At 36.9% G+C, this 13,227-nt stretch overlaps 1 protein-coding gene across 5 annotated transcripts in view; it reads left to right on the top strand.

Annotated features, from left to right (window-relative positions):
* Window positions 1-13,227, top strand: part of PLCB1 (phospholipase C beta 1) — a 749,553-nt gene that overhangs the window by 607,037 nt on the left and 129,289 nt on the right. The window lies entirely within an intron of this gene.

Consider the following 13,227-nt stretch of genomic DNA (forward strand, 5'->3'; position numbering starts at 1 on the left):
GATGTATCACATTGATTGATTTGCATATGTTGAACCATCCTTGCATCTCTGGGATAAATCCCATTTGGGAGAATCATAGCTCAGTACCTTGTTTGTGGTGGGCAACTTCTATGTTGCAATTCATGCTTCAGAGCACCCTGTGGGATCAGTCTGAGACTGGAGTTTGCCTGAGGCCACATTTCGACTTATCTTCTTCCCTGTCTTAACCTGCTTGCCTCACCTCCCTGCAGTTTTTTCCTGAGACCATTCTCTCAGTAACTCATGTGCTCAAGAATCCTCATGTCCACTTCTGCTTCTAGGGAAACCAGCAATGCTAAGTAGCATGCTGTTTTATAAATAAATACAAGAATGGGTTCCCTTTCTGAATTAATTCTTAATCAAAATTAATTAAGAATTTAAATATTTGAAAATAGTTACACCTCTCATTCTGATATTTCTTCAGTTATAATAGTGCTTTTTCTCTTTTCCATGGTCTTTAAAAGATTAAGACTATTCTATGAGTTTCTCATTTTACTCATATGACCATCAGTATGAAATTAATTTCTCTCTTTGGAAATCCACAAAAGGTTCTCAAATTCTTTTCTCTTTTTCCGGCTTTACTTAATCTCATATTTAATAAAGTATAATTAAAGGTAAAGATAATTTACATAGGTATAAATAAATCACTATTAATAGCATTCTTCTCTAAATAGAAAACAGGACCTATTAGGTACAACGCATATTACCTGAGTGGCAAAATTATCTGAATACCAAACCCCTATGACACACCTATATGACAAACCCTTGTGTGTACCCCTGAACCTAAAATAAAAGCTAAAAAAAAAAGAAAACAGGAATGTCTTTTTTCAACTGGATGTATTTTATTCTGTAAGAAATAGAGGTTAAACAAAAGCATTTTCAAGTGAAATTACATGTATTTTCAGTATTTAGAGGAAATACTTTTTAGATTATCAACTTTAACCCATTAGTTAGCCATTGTCTCTAAGGAATAAGCACTTGCTTCAAGAGAACATTTCAACACTACCATATTTCAGCCTACTTTTTATATTGTCTGACTCACATGTTCTTGTGAGTGAGCTGAAATTTATCTAAAATTGTTTCAAATAGCTGGGTGTGCTGACACATGCCTGTAATCCCAGCTACTCGGGAGCCTGAGGCAGGGGAATTGCTTGAGTCCAGGAGACAGAGGCTGCAATTAACTATGAATGCACTACTATACCCTAGCCTGGGCGACAGAGACCATGTCTCTTAAAAATAAAATAAAATTAAATTAAATTAAATTAAATTAAAATAAAATGAAATGAAATAATAAAATAAAATAAAGTAAAATAAAATAAAATAATTTGTAAATATTTCCTGATTCAGTGTATGACCCCGATTTGATACAGCAATTGAGCTAAAGGTCTCTTAATGGAACATTTTACTAATGGTGCTTCAGAGATCATTTCTATAATGACTAGGGGAAAATGTCACTCTAAAGAATGGGAGACATAAGGCCTTTGAGGTTGTAGGGCTCTTTTCACAAATTGATGTCCTTTGAAAACCTTATCTTTGCACCATCAAAAAGTTATTTTAGGAGGATAAAATGTACAAAAATATAGAAGTAGAGTTTTAGGTCAATCTTATTTTTGTTTTTCTTTTCTTAAAGTTGATCAGAAAGCATTTTTAGAAATGTATAATATTGTTTAAATTTGGACAGTATTTGGACATTTTTCAGTTTTAGAAAAAATTTTAGAGGCATTGAATCACATGGAGTCTATATTGGTCTAATAGAGAAAATATGACTTTTTTTCCTTTGACATATCTAAACTCTTAACTGGCCTCATTTTTACAACTCAAGGAAAAAAAAATCATTTGCCCTTAACATGTAATGCTAGGAAAGAAAAGTCATTTCACACTTTGAGCATCAGTGTGTCTTTTTTCGTGTCTTGGAATAATGTAAGTTTGTTTGAATGACGCCACTGAAAATAAGTAACTGTGGTTTTCTCTAAAGAAAATTCTATCTAGGACGTGGCAGGCACTGGGACACTATTTTAGCAGCAAAGACTTTTTTAGTATCATCATTTTAATGTGGTGCTTCTAAAGGTCATTTCTATTTGAACATTAAAAACATCATTGGACTGCAAAATATTACCAGATGTTTAATAGTCCTATAAATTATTTCTAGAGTAATTTATAAACCAAATAGATAAGAAAGTGGAATTTCCCCCATGATTTGAACAATACATATTTATTTCAGATAAGGCGAAAATACATTATTCAGATTATATTATACATATATTATGTGTATAATATATTATGTGTATACATATATTATGTGTATATGTGTAATATATTATGTGTATATATGTGTAATATATGTGTAACATATATGTGTATATATTTTGTGTATATATGTGTAATATATTATGTGTATACATATATTATGTGTATAATATATGTATAATATTTAGGTTACATATTATCTGAATAATGGTTGGAAGTTAAGGAATAATAAAGATTTGTTATTGGATTTATTTTGTCTTTGTAAATTCAGAGTGGTAGATTAGTCAAGTTGTAGAATAAGTGCCTAACTGAATCCTAACAAAGTATAACATTCACAGTTAATTCCTCTAAATAAAAAGTCACATAGAAAAATTTAAAAACATAGTAAACTAAAGAAATAAAATTTTAAAACCCTCTAATTCTGCAAATACTGTTAACATTTTTAATGTATATCCTTCTAGCATGTTTCCTATGTACATTTTTGTTTGTTTGTTTTTTGAGACAGAGTCTCGCTCTGTCATCCAGGCTGGAGTGCAGTGGCATGATCTCGGCTCACTGCAACCTCTGCCTCCCGGGTTCAAGCGATTCTCCTGCCTCAGCCACCCAAGTAGCCGGGACTACAGGCACCCACCACCACACGTGGCTAATTTTTGTCTTTTTAGTAGAGACAGGGTTTCACCATGTTGGCTAGGCTCTTCTCGAACTCCTGACCTCAGGTGATCCACCTGCCTTGGCCTTCCAAAGTGCTGGGATTATAAGTATGAGCCACCGTGTCTGGCCTCTATGCACATTTTTTAAAATAATTTTTTAAATGTTTTACAGACCGAATAATGTAATTATAGAGATGCCTAGTGAAATATCATAACACTTTTTTTCTATTTTTAAAATACCTATAAAAGGAAAAAGTAAATATCCAATACATTTATTAGGAAATGCTATTTGATAATAATGTCATAAATGCAATATTTGAACATGACTTTTTTAATGTTAGAGAAGTAAAGAAAAAATATAATGAGCATTTACTGAGTACTTACTGTATATCTGACACTATATTGAGCCCTTTATTTTATTTTTCTTTTCTCAAGACAGGGTCTCAATATGTTGCCCAAGCTGGTCTTCAACTCCCAGCTCAAGCAATCCTCCCACTTCCGCCTCCCGAAGCACTGAGATTACGGGGGTGATTCACCCTGCCTGGCCGTGAAGCTTTTACTGTATTCACTCACTTAAGTCTTAAAACCTCCGGATGTCCTAATTACCATTATTTCCACTTAACAAATGAAGAAACTAAGGCACTGAGGAGTTAAATTACTTGCCCTGTGCCACACAATTAGTAAAGAAAGGAGTTAGGATGGAAACCCAGGCAATCTGGTTCTACAACTCATGTTCCACATCAGCACTTCTGCACGTTAAGTGTGAAGACCAGGGCATCATGATAAATTGCTGATCCTGGTTCACTGGGTCTGGGGTAGGGCCTGGGACTCAGCATCTCTAATAAGCCCCCAAGCGATGGGATACTGCTGGTCCTTGGAGCACAGTTTAACAAGCATCTCCACCACACACACGCACTACCTCTGTAACAAAGCTGTAATTTTCTGGTAACCTTTAACAAGGATGGGCCCTTCATTCATCTTTCTGTCCTCCATAGCAGGTTACCTGAATGAGTGAGCACAGGATATAAGACCTTTACCTTAAATAGTAACATCTTTTGATTGAATTTTTGGTTGAATGTCAACAACTTCACCCCTTTAATCACTGGATGTTGTAAGAACTTATTCTTCAGAAAGTTAGGTTTATCTTTGTGGGTTCTATTTGATTGATTTGTGCATTGGCTGGCCAAAATACATATCCCTCAACTTGGAAGTTACAAAAGCTATATTCATTTGCCAAGCATTCATTTCCATACTTGGGAAAGTTGTCATCTAAGACAGAGTACCTGACACTACAAATCTTACCCAGCCCTCAAGGCCAAAATTGTTCACAAGAATTCCCAACATCATCTGTGTTTCATCCTGCAAGTGGAAATGTGTGAGTGGTCTTCCTGTAATATTGATGTTGAAAAGGAAAAGTTGTTTGGTAATACTAAAAGTTTATTTATTCCAAAGGGCCTACTTTTTATATTGTCTGACTCACATGTTCTTGTGAGTGAGCTGAAATTCATCAAAAATTGTTTGCAAATATTAGCTGGGTGTGCTAACACATGCCTGTAGTCCCAGCTTCTCGGGAGCCTGAGGCAGGAGAATCGCTTGAGTCTAGAAGGCAGAGGCTTCAATGAACTGTGAATGCACTACTGCACCCTAGCCTGGGCAACAGAGACCATGTCTCTTAAAAATACATAAAATAAAATAAAATTATTGGTAAATATTTCCTAATTCAGTGTATGGCCCCAATTTGATTATTTTAATAATGATATGAATTCCACCAATAAAATAATGTGACATCAAAAAAATCCAAGGTAGTGCTTTCATAAGGTTAACAACGTTTTGCCCAAGGCCTTGGATACCATTTAATTATTCAAAACAGAAGCTTGATATTTCATTCACAATTTAAGAACTTGACACTAAAATCAAAGATGAGGTTTCCAGCTCATTTTGGATTATCTTTAAATAAAATTCTTCCTCCTTCAAATCTTCCTCCTCAAATAATAAATTTGCAAGATATTAATTTATAGAAACAATAGTTTATCAAAATCCCTGAACTTTGAAGCATTCAATACAGTAAAAAGAAAAGGTTTTCCTTTAAATAATGACACTATCTCTTTCATTTCTATACTGTACAGATTTGGCATTCACAATGCACTTTCATTGGATGCCTTGGATAAAACTGGGTCCTAACTAGGAAAACCATAGTAATCCTCATTTTTAGAGAAGGGAACAATTGCTCATTATGGTAGAGTGATTTGGTGCCTAATATCAACGGCCAATAAGTTGAAGAACTAGGGTCTTTTTAAATATGTATCAAGAAAAAACCATTCATTCACTTGAATTGAAACTGGTCAATGATTGGTTCAATTCAACTGCTTTTGCAAATATCCTCCATAAAAATTTCTGAAATTTCAATGGATTCTAATGAGGGGCTTTGGGTTCATCTGCCTAAAATAGGGATGAGTACAGTAACTTAAATATCCATGTCATGTCCAATTATAAAATCATGGCTCTCAATTAATGATGAAGTTTTTCACTTTGCTTTAGAGCAGGGCTTCTCAAATTTTAATGTGCATACAGGTGTAGGAAATAGGGGGGTGTAGGTCAGAGCATACAAAGCAGGAAATGTGTAGGATGAACAAGTAAAAAAATCTAATGTACAGCATGAGGACTATAATTAACAATCGTGTATCATAGTCAGAATTTTTTCTAAATGAATAGATTATAGCTGTTCTTGCCACAGGGGGACAAAGTGGGTAACTATGTGAGATGATGGATATGTCTATTTGTTCCCTTATAGTAACCATTTTACTGTACATAGGTATCTTATAACATCATGTTGTATGCCTTGAATTTACACAATAAAATTTATTTTTTTAAACGTGCATACAGATCACTTGAGAATCTTGTTACAATGCAGATTCAGATTCAACGGGTCTGGCGCAGATCACAAAACACTGCATATTTAACAAGCTTCCAGGTGATGCTTATGGCCCATGGACCATATTTGGATTAGCAGGGCTCTCAAACTTTAGCATGTACCAGAATCACCCAGATGGCTTCCTAAAACACATATTGATGGGCGTCATAGCCAATGTTTCTGATTCAGTAGATCTGGGGTGGACCCAAGAATTTGCATCTCTAACAATCTGCAGTGAAGCTGATGCTGGTCTAGGGACCACACATTAAGAACCGCTGCTTTGAAGCCCTGCATCTTTCTTTCGCAAGAGTGTGGCTCTCCCCAGATGAAACCCATTAATTCCATCCACTCTAAAAATGTCAGCTTAATCACAGAAACCTGGGAAGGGCTCCAGGAGACACTTTTTCTGAGAATTATCCAGAATTTGCCCCGCGAGTGATTGACCATAGTCCTTACCAAATGATTTGACTTAATTAATTTCAAAGATATATTTCCACAAAATTAACATAAAGAGTTGTTGGTCTACTTTCCTTTAAAAAGAGAAATCCATGATTTCTACCTAACAGCCAAGAGTTCATTCCTTCTGAATCCTTTGTAAACTGTATCAAAACACTTCTAATAAATTCAAGTTGGTAGGAACTTTTTATATACATATATATTAAAGTTTATATATGTAACACATATAAAAGGGTCAGCAGAGCCCTGTTCTTTTACCCTTTGATGGCCTTCTGAGTAACCTGCTGTTATTATGCATTAAATACAAACTTGTTACAGACAGCAGAAAGTAGCATCTTCACTCTTTTCATTCACTGATTTATTCATTCATTCAAATTTTTTTATTTTAGCATAACATTTAGGTAGTTCTTTACTTTCAGGACTTTGCCATTAATAGTTGAGCTATTTATTATGTACTAACAGGAAACTAAATATGAATTATTCATTCATTCATTCAATATATGTTTTTTTAAAAAAACACAACTATGTGTCAGTCACTCTGATGGCCATTATATATGTAATGCTGAGGAAAATCAGATGCTCTCATAGCCCTTACAACTTGGAGGAAGAGAGTGACATTATAAAATTTATACATCTATGTGTAAAATTGCAGCTGTTACTAATGTTCAACAAAATGATACCATGTGAATGCTGTTGACTCATGTGAGTGCTTATATGATGACACGGCCATGCTGTGTCAAGATTCACTTGAACCCATGCTCCAGCTACCACTGGAAGAACTTGCTGTACATTAACTGTGCAAAACACCAAAAGTACTTTACTTGGTGTTAATGAAGAAGCTCAAAAAACTGAAGTCAACAGATGTATTTATCCAGCTCATTAAAGCTGTCTCTTGCTTCTAACTCACCCTGGTAGACTCTTCAAAATTAGGAGTTTTAACATATTTCATTATGAAAAATTCTAAGCTAACATTGAAAGAGCTGTACAAGGAACACCTATATATCAGCCACCTGGATTCCATAATTAAAATTTTGATGCTTTCACTTGATCACATATAAATCTCTCTATCCATTTATCTGTCCATCTTGGTTCAATATGATGCATTTTATAGTAGGTTGCAAACATCAGTATACTTCACTCCTAAACATTTGGGAGTGCATACAGCAGGACAAAGTTTGTAAGAATGATTCTGAATTTCTTAGAAATATGAGGCAGATACATTATCTAATTTCATTCAACTAATAGAAATTCAAGGTACAAATTGTACTCGTGTTTGAAGAAGCTCCTCCTTAAGGGAAAGGCTGGCTCTAACAAAGCTACTTTCTGACAATATTTGTCCTGAGTAGAGTGGATTTCTGCATGATGAAATTATGAGACTCACCCATAATACGCTGGAAAAACTGATGGCCCTGCCTCTTACCCATGTGGTACCCATCCAAAGCAAGATGCTGTCATCCTCATCAGCTACACAGAAGGAACTGCACTCTTTTTTTTTTTTTTTTTTTTTTTTGAGGCGGAGTCTCGCTCTGTCGCCCAGACTGGAATGCAGTGGCGCGATCTCGGCTCACTGCAAGCTCCGCCTCCCGGGTTCACGCCATTCTCCTGCGTCAGCCTCCCGAGTAGCTGGGACTACAGGCGCCTGCCACCAAGCCCGGCTAATTTTTTTTTTTTTTTTTTTTTTTGTAGTTTTAGTAGAGACAGGGTTTCACCATGTTAGCCAGGATGGTCTCGATCTCCTAACCTCGTGATCCACCCGCCTCGGCCTCCCAAAGTGCTGGGATTACAGGCGTGAGCCACTGCGCCCGGCCGGAACTGCACTCTTTAGATGACTCAGACAAGGAAAGCATGATCCAACACCTCTAATAGCCCGGTAATACATATGATATTTGAAAGACCCTTCACTTACCATGTTAAACATTCAGTTAAATCCTCCAAATCCTAATTCTCTGCTGCTCAACCATCAGATCCAAACTTTCAATGCCCAGGATGGAAATCTTTTCAACCAGCACATCAAATGGCTTTTCCTCCTATAAAACTTATAAAAATGATCTTTTCAGTTACCATTTTACTGGTCCATCTGTATTCTATTTTCAATGCACTTGCGTTCATTTTGGAATTAGGGAGCGTATAAATTCTTTTTATATTTAATTTTAACATTCAATTTAGGCATATTTTGAAGAAAAAGATATTGCAATGATTGCATTTGGCCACTAGAGGGCAGGAACTTACTTCTGTGGTTCATTCTGCACTTTTTTTTTTCCACTACCCACCTAAGAAAAATCTAGTTAATGCGACTAAAGTATTACCACCTTCTGAACCTTCTTTCCTTGATAATTGCTTAATTGGAATTTAAGTCTTTGAATCAAATTAAGAAACTAGGCATTCCTAGTTTCTGTTTCTATCACAATTTCCAGTACCAGATTTTTATTCACTCATAAAAACAAATAATCGGGGAGAAATAAAATATTGACTTCTGCTGATTCTCTTGAGTGGGATAAGGAATTTGGTTCTTGCACTTTGGCTTACAGATCCATATAGTGGAATTATTCGATCTTTCAATCATAATATCAGAAAGTTCAATTTTAGTATTGTACTCCTATAGGAGTACATTTTCAGCCATTGTTTTGCTTAACTTATTTAACTTTGTATATACAGATGCCTTTTTAGTGCAACAGGGTAGTTCTTTGAGAATTATGTTTACATGTATACATCTCTAGCTCAGCAGCAAGTTAAGTTATTATTACGGTTCCTTAAGCTGCTGTTATCATAGAGTGGATTGCTGCAATAGAAAAATTTAGTCTTTAGCATATAGTACATATTCAAATACTTGTTCACAGTTTCCCGTGTGACCTCTGGCAAGTTACATGACTTTTAATAAAGTTTTTAGTAAAGACTTTTAATAACACCTCCGATTTTTTTGCTTTATTATGGTACTGTGCGTGTTACCTACACTGACTGGCTGTGAAAAAGCTGTTGTATATAACAGTGTCTAACCCAGGATGATCTACAGCCACTTCTAATTGCAGTCTCCATTCGGTAAATGGAGTCAATTAAAATGTGTATCTATGGGCTGGGCAGGTTGGCTCACGCCTGTAATCCAGCACTTTGGGAGGCCGAGGCAGGTGGATCGCTTGAAGTCAGGAGTTTGAGACCAGCCTAGCCAACATGGTGAAACCCTGTCTCTACTAAAAATACAAAAATTATCTGGGCATGGTGGTGCATGCCTGTAATCCCAGCTACTCGGGAGGCTGAGGCAGGAGAATTGCTTGAACCCAGGAGGTGGAGGTTGCAGTGAGCCAAGATTGCACTAATGCACTCCAGCCTGGGTGACAGAGTGAGACTCCATCTCAAAAAAAAAAAAAAGTGTCTAAACCCCTTAGCAAAAAAGTTTAAACATTAGTCACATATATATGTTATAGAATCTTACTTAACTCAGGCATCCCCACTGGTCCATAGCCTATTAGGAACCGGACCGCACAGCAGGAAGAAAGCAGCAGGTGGGCAAGCAAGCAAAGCTTCATCTGTATTTATAGCTGCTCCCCATCACTCAAATTACCCCCTGAGCTCTGCCTCCTGTTAGATCAGTAGTGGCATTAGATTCTCATAGGACTGTGAACCCTATTGTGAACTGCACATGTGAGAGATCTAGGTTGTGTGCTCCTTATGCAAATCTCATGCATGATGATCTGTTACTGTTTCCCATCACCCCCAAATGGGACCATCTAGTTGCAAGAAAACAAGCTCAGGGCTCCCACTGATTCTACATTATGGTGAGTTGTATAATTATTTCATTATATAGTACAATGTAACAATAATAATAGAAATAAAGTGCACAATACATATAATGCACTTGAGTCATACTGAAACCATCCCCTCAATAACCTCCTCTCCCCCTGGTCCATGAAAAAATTATCTTCCATGAAACTGGTCCTTGGTGCCAGAAAGGCTGGGGACCACTGACTTAACTTGTATATATCATCTGTCTCCAGAAAATCATGAGGTCCCTGACAAGAGTCAGACTATGCAAGGATCTCCAAATTCCTTAGCCCAGTGTTTAATGTCCTCATTACTGACCCTCTTCTCTATGCCTTTGCTTGGCCACTGGGGCGAGAAGGTAAGGAGTTGTGGGCAGCAGACTAGTTGGCTCCCGGCCTACCGAGTTCCCAGCACAGCCCTGTCCCTTCAGCATTGCTAAGGATGCATGGCTCACTCTTGCACCATCTCAGAATTCCAGGCAAACTCTGCTCCTCCTGGCAGAGGGTACAGATTGGCAACTTCTGGGCCAAATGCAGTCTGAAGATGTGCTCTGTTTGGCTTCTCAGTGATTGGAAACTGGGAGAGTTCACTCAAAAATTTAGTTTTTCCATTTTTCTCAAAACCTGGGTGGCAATAGGATAAAAATGAACAGCAGCAACTGCCCCATTTACAGGCTGTCTCTCTCCTGCTCTGGACATGACCTCACTTTGCCCTATTGCATTAAATCTACTTCACTGGTTTCTATCATTTCCATTAACTGCCTATTACTCTGCAGTGTGAATAGTATCCTTAGGGGTTGTGTCCTGAGAGTGACACAGTCCACTCTACGTGGAGACATCACCAGGTGTGACCCCTGGACTAAGCATTTCTCCAAAGCCTACTTCAAAGTCCAGCACCAACCCTTGGTGCCCCCTTTATCCCCGACTGCAAAAATAAAGTATTTGCCTGAATGTTTACTTAACATCTATCTGCTTTTTAAAAATATCTTTGATTTTATATAGTACCTCCCTTTTTGGAAGGTGGAGGCTTTGTCTCACATGCCCTTGATAAGCAGAGATTTATTTTTTCCTTTATTTGACTCAAATTGACAACTGAACTTGGTTTCCCAAGGGCATACAACTACATGGAGTATCTGAAAACCTAATGCAAAGCTAAAAATAAACTTGTTGGATCCAGTTTGAATGCACCTCCAGTCTAACACCTCAAGACACTAATTCTAGTTGCCAAAAAAAAAAAGCCACCATTATTACTTTCACAGAAGCTGGTTTTCCCTAACTTCCATTCTTTCCTCCATCAAAATTTTCTTTTCCTCTATCGTTTTTCAGAGGGCTAATTTTAGTGAGCTGTCACATTGGGAAGAATCTGGTTCATTCCCCACATGGTTTTAGAAACCAACTTGGATATAATGGGGAAGGTCAGATCCCCACGGAACAGGGACATCTTCCTACCTGCTTTCTAAAGCAGCTGAGTTTAATACCATGGGCACCCTCTTCAGCTGGGAGGCCAGGAAACCGTTACCCCTGCTGTATTTAAGCCAAAGAACCACCCACTGTGGGTGTATAGGTCCCATGTAGTCAAATCTAGTTTTTCAAGGGAAGCAAGAAATCCATTGTTTCAGTATAAGACCACCTTAATTAAAAGATTTGACAACATTGGTTGAGCCAAAGAAAATGCATCCATGTACTCCATTGGGACCATGAGTTTCCAGTTTGCAATGTCTTGCTGAACAAAACATACACAATCCTTTCCCTTTGCATATAATTCTAGGGATAATTTTTCTGCCGGATGTAACTAAACAGTGTGACCATACTGGTACTTACCCATCAGAAGTAGTCATTTTTCAAAAGAAAGATTCTGCCATAGTGAGCTATACAGGCTGCCCCGGTTACTTGTTTAGGCTCCTGTCTCCCCTAACTGATGTCCAGCCACTGCTACTAAGGGCTCCTCCAGCATTGAGCAGGGTGTAGTAAACAAGCAGGGATGATTTGTTGAATTAAAATAAGTTCTGCCATCACTTAATGCAGTTTTGGAAGATGCTTTAAAGATGATTTGGGAAACAGATTAAAAGCCACTGGTGACAATCATTGTCACTATTTTCACTCTTATCTTACTTTTTATAAGAAGGTTATTATAGGTCAATTTTTCATCTGTAATGACATGCCAAAATGTCACAATGTTGGGCTCCAAATGAATTCTGGAAAAATATATTTCCTAATGTATTTTTTAAATGTGCTACAAAGTAGAACATTGGGATAGCCTCATTGTCAGTAAAACCTGCCAGGGACTTGGAAGGCAGTTCTGATAAAGAGTTACAGAGAATTTAGCGCATTGAAAAGCAACATTAAAAGAGTATGTAGGCAATTATTTTATAAGGATCAGCATTTATTCAACAAACATTTTTAAGCTGTTTACTCTGTATAAGGTATGTTGAATTAGCTGCTGGAGAGTGTCGAATGAAGATTTCACGTTTCAATGCATTTATTATTATTATTCATTGGTAGTATTCCACAAGCGTAAATGTTTTATTTGTTTTATGTCAACATAAATAACAAACAGATGCTCTCTAAAAGAAAATGATATTATTTAAGAATAGGGCGTACTAAATTATGTGCTTAGTCAGGGAGGGAAGGAAGACAAAGGTTTTTAAAGGATAAATGAGGAGAATTACATAATTGTTTCGAGATGATTATCCTTGGCTACAAGGATCAGTAACAAGAGTGACATCAGTCTGAGGTTGGACAGGGAGTTGCTAGGCAGGTGTCCTCACAGAAGTATTTTTTGTGTAAAGTTGCTATGGCCTTTGTACAAGATGATGGTTTTTGCAGAGTCTTTTGTGAGAGTTTTTCTTATCAGGCATTTATGAGTGAGAACCTTCTCTTTATGACATTCCCCGGCTCTTTTTGTCAGAGTTTTCTGGGTTTTTGTTGTTGTTGTTGTTGTTTTAATATAAGGGACTCCATTTAGATTCTGACAACTTTCACATTATTTAACATCCACATATTTACTCTGTGCCAGAAACAATTCTAAGTACTTTATAAGTATTAACTTATTTAATCATCTAAACAATCTAATAAGATAATATTATGATCCCCAGTAAACACCTGTCTTCATCTATAAGGATAAAGAAATTGAAGCACAGAGAGTTAAGTGAACTGCCCAAAATCACACTGCTGGTAAATTGCAGGGCCG

Source organism: Pongo pygmaeus, chromosome 21, assembly GCF_028885625.2.
Source record: "Pongo pygmaeus isolate AG05252 chromosome 21, NHGRI_mPonPyg2-v2.0_pri, whole genome shotgun sequence".
NCBI classification, from domain to species: domain Eukaryota; kingdom Metazoa; phylum Chordata; class Mammalia; order Primates; family Hominidae; genus Pongo; species Pongo pygmaeus.